At 33.2% G+C, this 15326-nt stretch overlaps 1 protein-coding gene across 2 annotated transcripts in view; it reads right to left on the reverse strand.

Moving 5' to 3' along the window:
• LOC112054725 (frequenin-1) overlaps positions 1-4792 on the reverse strand; it is a 227718-nt gene extending 222926 nt beyond the window's left edge. For both annotated transcript variants that reach the window (XM_052890641.1, XM_052890640.1), the window contains exon 1: positions 4561-4792. The gene's annotated coding sequence lies outside the window, so the exon portion shown is untranslated. The remainder of the gene's footprint in view (positions 1-4560) is intronic.
• Positions 4793-15326: the final 10534 nt, after the last annotated feature.

A 15326-nucleotide genomic window follows, 5' to 3' on the forward strand; every position in this document is an offset into this window, starting at 1 on the left:
CGTATCTTCACCACTGTTTTGAATTGTGTCTTTTATCCAATGGCTAAGCCTTTGGGATAAAATATTCTGATGATGATTTTTGATACTATGAAACAAGCAGTCTTAATTTTTTGTGCGTAATAATCTAGTTTTTTGTGTATACGATTTCATATCTTTAGCGGGACAAATTTCAGGTTTTTCATTGAAAAAAACGGTAGTTTAAAACTACCGTTTTTTAAAGGTTGAAATTATTTTATATTTGAAGTTTTTATGAAATCTGGAATTTTTATAATTATTTCAATATTCTCAAATATTTTCATGTTAGTTAATTAAATAAGAGCTAAAGTTTGTACTCGAAGTGCGGTGACCAAGGTTAGCAAAGTAGAAGACTTCTTTTTTTTTTTTTTTTTTAAGTGTTCCCAGGCCAAAAATCAGATAAATAATGAAGCACGATGCTGGGATGATGGGCCAGGTCAGATTATACCTAGGACCTTTGTGGTCTTAATCTGAAAACACCTTTTATAAACCGTTTCATTCTGTCATTAACAGATTGAAAACCTATGAACAACAATAAAGCTGATGTGTAACTATTAACTGTGCCATATTTGGTACAATTTTGAAATGTTAATGGAATAGAAGGATCTAAATAATTAATTTGTTTTTTTTTTTTTTTTTTACAATAATCCAGCCATTCCTTAAAACACCCATCGTTGATACGTGTTAATAGTTAAAGAAGCTCACATAATCTCGACTGAATTAGGTAACATTGATTTGTTTAATAAAGCTTGCCAGAATATGTCACGGCAACCAGGATAACCCTAGAAGAAATTTCAAATAAACTAATACGTGGACCAAAATAAATAGGATCTTTTACTGTATTTTTTTTTTTTTTTTTTTTTTTTAAGGATAGGTTACCACGCTTGAGTTGGCCAATAGGGCACAAATACTTTGCCTTCTGCTTTATCGCATATTATTTTTTGTAACACTTTCAAAATAAAGGAGAACGGAGGGAATGCATAAAATGATAAATGAAACCATGAAACAGTAAAGGCATTGACCAGCCCATGCATTGAGAACGTTTTTCGAGAAATGTAACGAGAAGTGGCACATACATTACATCAAGCAAAGAGGTCTATCTCTGATTTACCGAAAATATAAACTATTTTTAAAAGAAACATAAGAAACATATTCACAAAGTTCCTATGTCCCTATGCCTTATAGAATAGGCTTCAAGATTATCTTTAGCATACAAGGGAAACTATTATAGTATACGAGACAATCACTGTTATATTTCTTGTTTCACACTACTGCCATCTTGCCATCTCTCTAGCAATTTCATTCAGATGTATGATTAAAATTATTTTTATTTGAATTAGCGTGTCTAGGCTTTGAACACAGAAACACAGAAATGAAGATGGCGACCTATGGCCGCGCGGGGGTGGTGTTTGGGTTGCCATGGTGATATTTTGAAAAATTCCTATTAACTTTAAAAAACTGTGTCATTGGCTGTAGCATAGGAGTATACTACAATATGTTAATATAAAATCGGGTCGAGTGAAGCTGAGAAATATAATATTAAGAACAAGTTATTTTTTACATTCTAAGATACAAACATTTCAGTATTCATTAAATAGTACTTCTAATGATAGTATGCTTTAAAAGCGTAGAGTATATTTATTTTACTTATTTTACTACACACTGCATCAGTATCTAACTAAAATAGTCACTAATCGATTAGATTCGTATTGGTTCAAGCTACGGAGGGGGGGTAATAAAATAAATAGTAATCTTCATTATTAATTTATTTTTATTTATTTAAAGCCATTTTTATTAAATATTTCTTAATTATTTACGTCCATTTCAAATTTCAAATGTTGTTAACAATTTGTTAGTAAGTTTTGTAAAATTTATGTTTGTAATATTAGTTAATATTTTTGTAATATAGACCTCTGTAAGGGTAGGTCTCCTCCAGCCGTTTTCACTCCTATCTGTCCCAGATTCATTATCAGCCTATTTTAATAGCCATCCCACTACAGGCCCTAGACGTCCCTCCTTATGGAACATGAAGCTCCTACCCACCACGCTGCTTCCATGCGGGTAAGCGGGCTTACGGCAACAAACTTGTTATTTAACAACCAATATCAGGTGCTAATGATCATAGTCATCCAACTCTCTGAGGCACGAGAATTTATGAACAAAGACTAACTTCTAAAATAAATGTAACATTTTTAAATATTTTATTTATTTTTCAAACATATTTAAATCATTAGATGAAGTTATTTTACAGGTTAAACAACAATACGTAAAATAATATGATCGTATCGCTCTCGAAACAGTAAGTCATTTTGAAATCCTATCACGCTCATATAACTTTTTTACTCACTGTTACTGCGGTAACAAAAGGTTATCTATGATAATGTATTGTTCTAGCTAAAAGCAAACGCTTCAGTGACAAAACATAGCTTTAACATCATAAAAGTTTCATTCGTTTGTGACCAAATTTATTCTACAATGTATCTTTTTATCTACAGCTACCTACGGCCTACTATAATAATGCGAAGCTTAGGTACTCAGAATCTTGAATGAGAATTTATTTCCAGTGAAAATTTAAGCGTCTTAATGCCCCAAGAGCAATTAGTGTAGTAGGTAGAGGCAAGTTAAAGAATAATAAATAATACACTAACACTTTTTAATTTTGTTTATAACATTAATAAAAAGTATACATGCAATTTTTTTTACTCAGTTTATTGATTGTAAGCTAAAATAATGCAAATTACTTCACAATAAAATTATTTTTATAAAATATTAAGTAAATAAGTCACTGTTTATTAAAAACCAGATTTGTGACTGTGTGTATTTATCAAAACTAAATTTGAAGACGTCTTCTTCAACTATTACAGTTTATTTCGATTGACTTTCATTTCATTTTGTTTTTTATTTAAATAATTGTAAACTTATTATTTTTTAACATATAAAGAAATAAGATTATTATTTAAAAATATACAGCGTAAAAAAATAATGAATTCATTTTCTTAAAACGAAATTTTGCGAAAACATGTTTAATATTAGTATTGGAACTAAAGTACCAAAAATTATCGAAAAGAGTCCAAATAACATTCAGTAACAGAAAAGGAAACGAAAATTCTTCTAAAATAAATCCCGCGCTAAGCATTCTTCAACAATGAGGGATAAGTAAGTCCCTCTTCCGTTCAAACATTAATCATGGTATTCGACCTTCATGTTGAAATCGTGCAAAAATGATTGGTACTTTATTAGGCCTACGAGAACGCCTACAGGCGATGTAGCGCTACGTAGCGTCTCATCACGCTACGAGAATTTTATATTTAAGTCACGGTTAACAAATAAGGCATTTTGTAAAGTTTTCCTAAGCAGAAATTGCTACGCTGAATATGTAAATGTTCACTGTAATCCAAGCGATTATTACTGTAATATTACAGCATAATGACATTGCAATTTACTTGCTGCTAGCCACGGCATCAGCGCGTGTAATTCAGTTGTTTCCTTCGCATAACAATGGGCAAGTAAAATATTTTATATTTAAAAAAAAACGTTTTAAAAAGACTGTTGTTTCATAATAAATAGCATATCCTGTTAATTCTATTAAAATATTCCCCAATGCTAATTTATTTCTATCGAAATTTATTTGAAGACGTAAAAACTTAACAGTAGTATTTTTTTAATTTAAAGTATATTTATTTGTAGTAACTGTTACTGCCGTAGTATTGAAATAATTTATTTGTCCAAAAACAAAAGACTAATCGACGCTAGAATACTATGGTTTCACAAAGGTAAGGGATTTTACTAACGCGTATTTGTACTACACAAACTATAAAAGGTTAAAAAATATATTTTTAAGTATTAATCTTCTTCCTCTATAAATACTAATCAGTAAAGGTGATTGATCTATAAATTTTCTTAATTTATCACCAACTTTCAAAATCAAAACTTATTTTATTTTCTTTCTTCAAGATAATGAACTTTTAATATTAAAATGCTTTACAAATCGCTTGTAATATGTGCCCTTATAAAATGCTGAGCTAAATTACAGTACTTTGTGTCATTTGACCCAACAACATATTATAACACCTGTGACCTCACGTAATACCGTTCATTTATACCTTACTCACAGCTTTAACCCTCAGCGGTAATCACCACTCGAAGCTAAAGCAATTAAAATATCGTACGTTCTTAAAGCACCTTGTTACAAGCTTTCAGTGTTTCCAATTTATTTACTTTTTTCAATAAAAAATAACATACCTCAGATACTTAAATTATAAATATAAAAATTTAAATTCAGTTTACAAAGCGTATTAAATTATTATATTAAAAGAGTTGTGGCATAAATAAATATTACCAATCATAGTTTTGAATTTTGTTACCAAAATATTTCTTGTAAATAATTTTAATACAAAACACAGATGGGTAAAATAATAATTAATGATTTTAAATATTTCGCACAGCAGATTCAATGACAAGTTAAGACATAAGAAGCGAAAAACTTTTACTTGTTATATAACGATTTTTTTTGTTATAATTATAATATAATAAATCAAAACTTACCGCCTTTGGTTGAGAGTGAAGACCGGTAACAATGGTAAAGTTTATAGGAGCAACGGAACAAAGCTATCGGAGTTTTAAAATGTGGCCCGAGGGAATGTGGAGAGAGACGCGGCGCGGCTACACTGCTCGCGGCTCACGTACGGCGTCGATGCGCTGAGGGTGCGATTTCGTGTGAGCGAACCGTGACGCGGGAACAGGTCCGCACGCGGGGGCGACTCGAGTAGGAATCGGCGTCACCCTCCACCAGGGTTATGTAACGGAGTAGCGCAGCGCCCCCGCTCCCCTCTTTAAGGGAAAAGATGAATGAGTAAAGTTTCCTAACGGACGTTAGTCCATGGATCTCGCTTGTTTTCGGATCGGCCCGCGGTTACATAAAGCAATTTCGCACATGCGCGAGAAAAAGTTGTCGCACTGATGATGCATCCTTGAGTATTGAGACGCGCGCGCCGGTGTTCTGTTGGATTCCTTGGGAACTTCTTATATATTAATTAACAGCCGCGTGGCGCAGTGAGTGATGACCCTGCTCTCTGCATCCTCGGCCGTGGGTTCGATACAGATACAACTGGAAAATATTTGTCTGATAAACTAGCGTGCTGCTTTCCAGTGTCTGGGCGTACATACATTATTTAAAATTATGTATTTATTAAATTTTTCCTGACGTCAAAAATGCTGTCGTCCATTTTGTGACGTCACCATGTGACTTGATGTCAAACTAATTATTAACTAACAGTTTAGTGTTAACGTGATGTCATTGAACAGTTAAAATATAGAGCATCATGGCCGGACAGCGTTTTGGCTCGTATTGTCAAAAAATATTTTAATTGAAATTTTTATACATTCATGGCTCAAAAAAATATAATCGTTTTTTTTTCAATCCATTAGAACGCTAATGAATTGAAGACCCTTTTAAAAAGTGTCAACTAGGCTATAATTGTCAGCTGACAAAATTTCAACCTTCATAAAATGGGGCATGTCTAGATATCGCAGACTTTCAGTGCATTGTTCATTGAGATGCCAACACGCCCGGAGGAAGAATAGAGTATAATACGTAGGATCGGCAGCTACCGACATGGGCGTACTACGTGTCCGTTGAATTAATTTATGCTGCTACTAAGGATTTCTTAAAATTAAAAAATACGTGTGGCACTTAATTGTCGGCTTGGGTGTTAGGTGTTAGGTTTATTTTCGTTACGGAATTTTTTGATTCGGTCGCCGCGCTAAAACCCCGCGATAAAAGCTTAAAACTCAATAACATATTTTTGTAGGCCTGACTCGGGACTCGTTATCAATAATAATTCGACAAGTTTGTTTCTGAACAAAACCGTCATTTACCTAACCTGTAATTTAAATCTCATATTTTTTCCAAACGGAAAATGATAACTTTTTGGAAGTTATTAAAGCTTTTATTTGATTTTTTTTACTTTCTAGAATAATTTATAGAAGCATAGAAAATCATTAATTTCAATCATGCCATAATATTTTAAAACACTTGTTGTTAGTCGTTAAATTCTCTTAATCCTTTTCTAGATACGCTCATCGTATTAAGTAGAACCTTCTCTGGCGTGGCATGACATCTTCTTGTCCTTTTATTGTTACATACGAGTATTTGTGTGTATGGTCCTTGGCTGCCTTCTCTTACCCAGATGGCAGAAAGTGTCTGTTCACTTTTTGTGACTTCATATCATATACGTTACTTTATTTTTCTTTGTTGTAAAGTACCAATTTGGTACTTCATAAAAATACGATCTAGCCTACTTAATGTGAATAATTAGTAATTTAACTTTAATCTAAACTTATAATATATTATTCATATATTAAGCTAATGTCTAATAACTTAATCTTAGTATTTCACTTTTATTTTAGATCACTTTGTTCACGTGATCTTCCATGTAGCACTTAAAACTACACTATCACAAATCACTAAACACTAACTCAAATGGTTTGGTCCGTTTAAGTCTTCTCACTGTGCTAACTAGCCGACGACTATTAATGCAGTAAATTAAATCTAATATAATTATAAATTTAATTAAAAAAATAATTAAAATAGGTATAATTAGAAGCTTACCAAATCATATATACTATGCACAAAAATTAAGGGAGCAGAAAAAAAATCCAAATTTTTGGGGGATTTTCAACAGGCTGTAACTTATACAAAAATGGTCGTACAGCAAAAAAATAAAAAGCAAATTGTAGCTCTAAGTGTTTAGTTTTTGGATCTGAGTTTGAAAATTTTTTTTTGAAAATATTTTTCGAGTAATCATAAGAAAACCACCGAAAAAAAAATTTTCGAAATTTTTTTGGTTTTTTTTTTAATCTACGGACGTGGAAAAATTTTTTTCGACTCAACCTCCATATGGACCGGATAGCTTGTTTATTCAGCTTTTGTGCTTGCGCACGTGTATGTGTGTGGTTTTATCAGAGATTGAGACCCTGTGGTCACTTCCACACACACACACACACACACATACATCTTCGGAGAGTGAGTTTGGAGTCACAAAATACTGTGGAACACACACATACACGTGCGCAAGCACAAAATCGTAAATTATGACATTTTCAGAGCGAAATTCTTGCTCCTTTAATTTTTTCAAAAATTCGATCAAGTGGGAAAAAAAAACGGTTGGCTGGATTGAATTGAAACTTTGTAGGGTTTTTGTGGGTATATTGAACAGTAAAAGGCACACTTAACGTCAGTGGTTTCCGCAATATTTTTGATTGGGTGCTTGATTTTCCAAAAAACGACAAAAAGCCCTTTTTTTGGATGCTTTTTCAAATTCATGTAATGATTGAAAAAAAATTTTTTTTTCAAAATTCAATTGCCAATCCTTGTAGAAAGTTTAATTAAGTTTTTGAAACCAACCTCAAAATTTCTGTGCGATCATTGGTTGCTGAGATATTGGTAATCAAAGACAAAATGATCTTTTTCCATTCAAACATCGATATCTCAGCGAGAAATGCTCGTATCGAGATTTAAAAAAAACGAAATTAAATCTGAATAAACAAGCTATTCGGTCCATATGGAGGTTGAGTCGAAAAAAATTTTTCCACGTCCGTAGATTAAAAAAAAAACCAAAAAAATTTCGAAAATTTTTTTTTCGGTGGTTTTCTTATGATTACTCGAAAAATATTTTCAAAAAAAAATTTTCAAACTCAGATCCAAAAACTAAACACTTAGAGCTACAATTTGCTTTTTATTTTTTTGCTGTACGACCATTTTTGTATAAGTTACAGCCTGTTGAAAATCCCCCAAAAATTTGGATTTTTTTTCTGCTCCCTTAATTTTTGTGCATAGTATATTATTGAATACAAATAGCAATAGGTTATTATTAAACAATATGACGAAGAAGAAGAAGAAATACTTTATTGCACAAAAAAAAATCAACTGACTTCCAATTCAAAACTTAACCTAAACTAAAAGGGAATAAATAACATTTTACATATGTGCTACCTTCTGAACTCTCCTTCATCTTCATCACCAGACCCCTAATACAGTCACAACCCATCTAGGTGGAAAGTCCTCATCAATACAAAATTATCAAGTCAAACACAAGGTAGCTACTGTGAACCGTTGAGGAGTTCTCTTAACTGTCCGTCGTCTTCATCACCAGACCCTTAATACAGTCACAACCCATCTAGGTGGAAAGTTCTTATCAATACAAATTAATCAAGCTCAAACAAAAGGTAACTGCTGTAAATCGTTGACGAGTTCGATAGTCTGTGTTTCAACTCCAACCAGACCAACTCCAGTTTTGTAGGGTTTAAAAATACCTTATGGAAACACTAACAAACGCACTAACTATATCTACGATTTTCGTAAGTTCCCCTCGATTTCAACAGGATGCCATCATGAGATGCTGACATGAACAACAAAAACAGAATTTTCAAAATCGGTCCATAAATGACGGAATTATCACTGGACATACATAAAAAACATACATACAGCCGAACGTAGAACCTCCTCCTTTTTGGAAGTCGGTTAATTAAAAATGAATCTATATGAAATACAATGTTTATGGAAAAAGTAGAACTACTATAAGCGCCATTTTGTCCGTTGGCACCAATTGGTTACAGCCGTTACTCAACGTAATGATATCTTTCATGTATCGAGACGTCAAATAGAGTAATTTTGTGATACACTAGCCTTTCCCTGCAGTTTCACACGTGTCGATTCTGTTTCTGTAGGACTGACTGACGATCGTTTGAAAATTCAAATAATAAGCGATACCCCTAAAGACTACACATTCGACCCGCTAAAACAGTTACATTCAGGAAATAAGCTTGTGGATATGACCTCTGCCTCAGATTCCAAAGGGGTTGGGTTCGAATGCGGTCCGGCGCATGCACCTCTAACTTTTCAGTTGTGTGCATTTTAAGAAATTAAAATATCACGTGTCTCAAAACGGTGAAGGAAAAACATCGCGAGGAAACCACCTATACCACCTATCTTACTAACAACTTTATTTTTTTAATTAACCACGAAATTAGTATGCAATTTTCGATTTCCAATTACGTTTTTTAAGATCGACTTTTATCTATATATCATATCTATATATTATATCTATATATTAGAACGAGTATACAAGGCTGCTCTAATAGGATATTATCAAATTTGGCTAGACAGAGAGAACAACACGAGCAGAGAACGGGGAGTGTTGATCAATTGTCAAGAAATTCCTTAACCCTACATCCTGTAGTCACAAGTTCGGGACTCTGCTCGGAGTTTTTCTCTCTACCACGCGATGGACCCGGCACCCGCACGGTGAATCCATGGAATGCTAAGATATTCGTCTCATACTTTTTAAAATAGCAATTGCTACTTAGCTGTTTTACTTTTCCTTGTAATTTCATTATATAGCCTACTATCGTGAATATTTTCACGTATCCATAAACAACCGTTTAGCCGCTAGAGGGAGGGGACACTTAACTCTTAACAAAAAATAGCTCTTAAAAGCTTAATATTATACAAACGGATCCCTAAATCATATAATTATTGGTAGAAGACCCTCATATCTTTCAAAGACCTATCCAACGATACCTCATAGGTACTATGAAATAAATAAGTAGAAATCGTCAATAGCTCAACGGTAACAGTGGTTGGACTCATCACCAAGGGGTGGTGGTTCAATCCTCACCCCGTTGGTCTATTGTCGTACCCACTCCTAGGACAGTCTTTGACCCGACTAGTTGGAGGGGAAAGACTGTAAGGGTTCCTTGTGGACTACGGATCCCTAAAAAGGTACAATTTATAAGTATTACTATTACTGAAAGAATTTAAGGTATTATATTCTTCACGCAGATGTGACGCAACAACACAGTAAATAACGTTTAGTAAACCAGTTAATTTTGTTTCAAATCGAGCAGCTACTTAAAAAAGTTTACTTCTTAGTCTTCTTTCTGAATAGTTCAATGGAAAAATTAAAAATGTTATTTTGTAATGACTTAAGTAAGTTTTTACTTTAGTTTAGTTTAGACTTTAGTAAATTTTTCTGTAATACTTTGGATATTAAAAATCGTTGTATACTTGATATGATTAAGATTATTATTTTTTTCTTCTTTTTAGTTTCGTTCCCAGATCGGGTTAATTTAATACGTTGACTGTCCAATGTCCATGCATTATACGTAATGCATTTTGAATTTGGCTGTGACGTCAGTGCATTACATTTCATGCATTTGCCAATGTCTACTTAATGACGTTCCTTGGACTGGACGTGTGAATACCGTTTTGATTTTCTACGGACATTTGAACAACAAAACAGGGAAAATAAAACGCGTGTTTTTTAAATCTATATTTTATTTATCCTCTCCATCATTATCTTCTAAAATACGTCGCACTTGTACGTCACTTCGTCGTTCACTTGTTTATTTTTCAACACCACTAATAAGTTTAACTTCAACACAATATTTTGTTGTCATAAGACTAAAAAATATTACAAATTACTCTCAAAGATATAATTAAATTTTATTTGTAACGTCCTTGTAATGTAGCTGGGACGTCCATGCATTAGCTGTAATGAAAACTTGAAATTCACGTTTACAGGATTATTATTTTTTTTTAATATTCTTTACAAAGTTGAGTACAATCTCACCTTATACTGATAATACAATCTAAGATGGAAGCGGAACTTTTTAGAAGGAGGATGAAAATCCACACCTCTTTCGGTTTCTACACGACATCATACCGGAACGCTAAATCGCTTGGCGGTACGTCTTTGTCAATAGGGTGATAACTTGCCACGGCGGAGATCTTCCACCAGCCAGACCTGGACCAATTAAGAAATCCTTAATCGGCAGCCGGTAATCGAACCCAAAACCTCCGTCTTGTAAATCCACTGCGCGTACCACTGAGGCCGTGTTTGTCTTATTAATATTTTATATGCGGTATTTAAGAACAAGAAATAACATCGTTAATAAAAAAAATGTTAGACTAATGTTGGACCAAGAATAACCCGGATAGTCAACGTGTTAAGAATGTACCTAATGTAGTAGGTAGACGGTAGTCCGTGCTAATGTATACACTCAAACATTTTAGTAATTGATTTTTATTCGTAAAATATAGATTATTACTTAACACTAATATCTACTACAGAAAGGTCAATCTTTCGTTAAAATTAATAATCAAGAGTGTAATAATGTATTCATTCCCTAAGAACAACAAACATCCAATAAGATTTTCAATTACTTCCCGGATATAAATCACCGGATTTTGCCTCTAAAAATTCACCCAAACAAGCTCTCAATTCTGCATCAGTATTGAACGAAACCCCGCGCATAACATTTGGAAGAAATCGAAAGGGGTGGAAAGGTGGAAATTCTTACTTTTCCTAACTGTTGTCATATATTTTTACAATACCTATAACACACTCTTACACGATCTTTTAACTATCATTATCAGACAAATCGATGTATCATATTATAAGAAAACTAGCTGACGCCGCGCGGTTTTACCCACATGGTTCTCGTTCCCGTAGGAATACAGGGATAATATATAGCCTATAGCCTACCTCGATAAATGGGCTATCTAACACAGAAAGAATTTTTCAAATCGGACCAGTAGTTCCTGATATTTAGCGCGTTCAATCAAACAAACAAACAAACTCTTCAGCTTTATAATATTAATATAGATATAATTGTTATAATTTAGTTTCTTTTTCTATTACGTTGTTGACTTAAATAAATAAGTTAATTTATTGTGTGTAAATGAGTTTTGCTAATGAAAGTAGAGACTGTAAATTTTCAAAATTATAGTACAAATATTGGAATAACTGAGTTTAATACATAAAGTATAGGTAGTAATGTATTCACAAACAAAAAATAATTTACACAAACTATAAAAACGCATGTTTTTTTATTTTTTTTAAATTTGACGGGTAATTTAAACCTCTACTTTCATTAGCCAAACTCTAGAACTGGTGTATCAGAAATCTCAAGCCAATCGTTGGTTTTTTAATCTGTATAATGTTTAAAGGACTACAATTCGTAACCATAACAATAGGATTTTCTCTTGATGAGCGCTCCTCATTTGCCAACGTTTTAAATTCATTATGGTGAATAAATATTATAATAATTAATTAAGTTTCTGTTTGAATAGTCACTTCAATTATGATAAGGTAGGAACAAGTAATAAAACATTTCACTAGTGAGTAGTGTACTAAGCTTGTATTGTGAAGAGAAGCTTTTAAAACTCCATTAGAACTATTTTATAAAATCTGTGTGTACAAATATCGGCAAGTTCAAATCAACCGTGGTAACAAATCGTTGAAACGTGACACGGTTCAGTAATATGAAGAAAAATTATGAAAGTCGTGTCATTAAAATGATAATGGTAAAAATGTATTCTGGTTATACAATTATCATAATCATTGTAACCTATTTTAATGGCCCAATACCGGGCCAGGATTCTCTCCTTATAGGTAAGGGGATAGGGAGCTTAAATCCAGCACGCCGCCCCTATGTGGGTTGGTGAACTTAGGGTGATGTTTATTTAAAGTCAAAGTCAAAAATGATTCATTTCAAGTAGACTTAACGACTACAATCGGATGTTAATGGTTAATGGCTTAAAAAGCTTGGTTGTAACACCACCAACTCCCTACACCGGGCTTATACTTTACTGTATATAATACGATACAAAGCTGAGTAACAAAACACAACATTTAATTAATGTGTTGGTTCTGCAGAAAAATAAACTACAAGGACACACACATGCCGTATTACGGCAGGCGTCCACAGATACGCATCGTGCGTATCGGACGCATCTGTTAAAATGGATTTTAATATTCTTTATATAGAAAGTCATACATGTGCGTCCACTAATCCGCATTTGAATGGATTTTCTACTGTAAAATAAAAAATCCGTTAGATTCGATACGTCCGATACGATGCTGATCAATGAACGCCTATCATTAGCATAGTTTTGTTATGAGAGTTAGAATTATTTTAGGGGCGTTAGAAAGGCACTCTGTAAGATCTGATGACTTCTTTTACATTGCAAGCAATGTGTGTATTCTGTCTTTGTGTGGCTCTACATGTTATTTTATTTGACCATTATACCTTGTGTATTCTATTTATTTTCTTTCTTGTATTTATTTTAGAATATTAATTTGTCTCTTGAACATCATCGTCACTTTTAACAGTTTGAATCAACTATCAACGTAATACTGTTCAGCTGTTAAATTAATTTAGACTTATTTTTGCAGTAATTTTTTTAAGAGTACAGTATTAATACCAAAATCTTTCAAAATGACGTTTACTTTCTATAATATTTTACTACAAAAAGAAGTAAAAATGCGAATATTGATTTGGAACAAAGTCGGTGCAATTTATATTTAACATCTCATGCAAAAATGCCTTACCTAACTCTGAGGACTCTGAGGACCTATGTTGGACCACAGAATACGTAGTTGGACAAGGAATTTTCCAATTTATATACCATACCCTAGTTAAAAACCTTATGCACGCTACTGACATCTATGGGTGCAATAATAAGAAAATACAAAATTACGTCCTCTACAGATTTTCACCAATGATCTATGAGTCATCTCAGTCAGTCTAGTTTGGTCAAATTAGCTGTGACTCACAGATATCGATCAAATCGAGAGATAGTGCTCCATTTTTCCTTTTACAAAACACATCACTTAAAAGAATAAAAGAAGGTATCCAATAGAAGATAAGAATACAAAGGGAAATAAAAATTCAATTTCAGAGCAAATTTAATAGTCGAGTCTCACTCATCATCCTTTAGATTCAATAGTATGCAAATCTATGATGCATCAGCATGACAAAGCCTTGTCGTACATTATGGTTGGATATTAGATGCATCAGTGCTCCATCAAATATAGCTCTAATATCTATTGAACAACCTTTTTCTTCTTCACTCGTATCTTCGATATAAGTTCAAGTCAAATTAAGTTAGACCAATATTGGCGAACGTGAGTAAAAATGTATCAGATATGCTTAGTAAAATACATCATCATCATTATAGACCATAAATATTTGAACGGAATAGACAGCTCAACGTTCTCCGGGGTTCTATGGACCTTAGACCAAGGTATGTATGTGCGTAAGATAACAATAAAGATTGTTAAGATAAAAATGTTTTACATTAAAAAGCGAAAATTTACATCGAAGCTACGCGCAGTGTGCACTGTACCGATCCTTTTGTAAGCAGCGCCAAACTAATATTTGTGTATCTAAAAACAAAATTCCGTTGGCTGTCGGTTTACTGACGATATTTGAACGTGACAACGTCATAGGAAAATATAGATGGAATGGTTGCATTTTTCAAAAGAAAATGTTCGTTTTTTTTAAATACTGTTGAATTATCTTCATAGACCAGAATATACTTTATTTCTTGTATAAAAAGTTGGCAACCCTAGAGCGAGGGAACTACGCATGACGTCATCTTTTTTAGAGTGTGCAGCCGACTCCATCGAATTATAAGACGTTGTCACGTCAAAAACAACAAACGTTTGCGTATCATATATGATACATTAAATATAAATATGATGAAATTTTAAGAAGGCACATATAATTTATAGTATTTAAAACTACAGCAAAAAATGACACAGAACGCCTCATGAAGTTGAAGGAGTTGGGGGTCGACAGTTTTAATCCGTTTGCATTTCCCGTTTTATAAGCTCAAAATATTGGAGCGATGTAATACCTACACTCAACGCCATCTATGAAGCATATTGAAAAACTCACGTTGTTTTATTCACGTTAACGAAGTTGCGGGCGTAGGCTAGTATATAATTTGGTATGTTAACACCACCAGCACACGTAGAATCTTGAAACCAGTCTATTGTCGCTAAAAGCGTAAAGCAACCTGAGAAAATTTACGAATGTGGAAGGATACGTTCTTTTTAGAATTTTACGCCGCGTTCGCTTTGAATTCGGCGTGAATTCACACCGCGAGTGTACAGCAAGCACCCTTTATAAGTAAGCATAGACCTCTATATAAGATATCGAAAACTACGTTGACAGGTTCTGAAAACTACGTAACGATAAAACTAGGTGTCGCTTTTCTTGTTTTCTTTCTTTTGTAAAAAATAAATTAGATATCTACAAATGCCATCTGTTGCTGGTGTATCAATTAATTTTGGTGTAAAAGTTCAAAGAATCTCCGTGTTATTGAAATCGCGGTGAACTGTTTAATAACAATATGCGAATATTTTTTTTTTTTGAGTTTTCCGTCTTTTTCCGAAAAACAAAAATACACCCTAGCTCTGTAATGTTGCTCTATTCTTCGCTGATAGAGTAACAGAGCTAGA

The sequence above is a fragment of the Bicyclus anynana genome, chromosome Z, assembly GCF_947172395.1.
Source record: "Bicyclus anynana chromosome Z, ilBicAnyn1.1, whole genome shotgun sequence".
Taxonomy (NCBI): domain Eukaryota; kingdom Metazoa; phylum Arthropoda; class Insecta; order Lepidoptera; family Nymphalidae; genus Bicyclus; species Bicyclus anynana.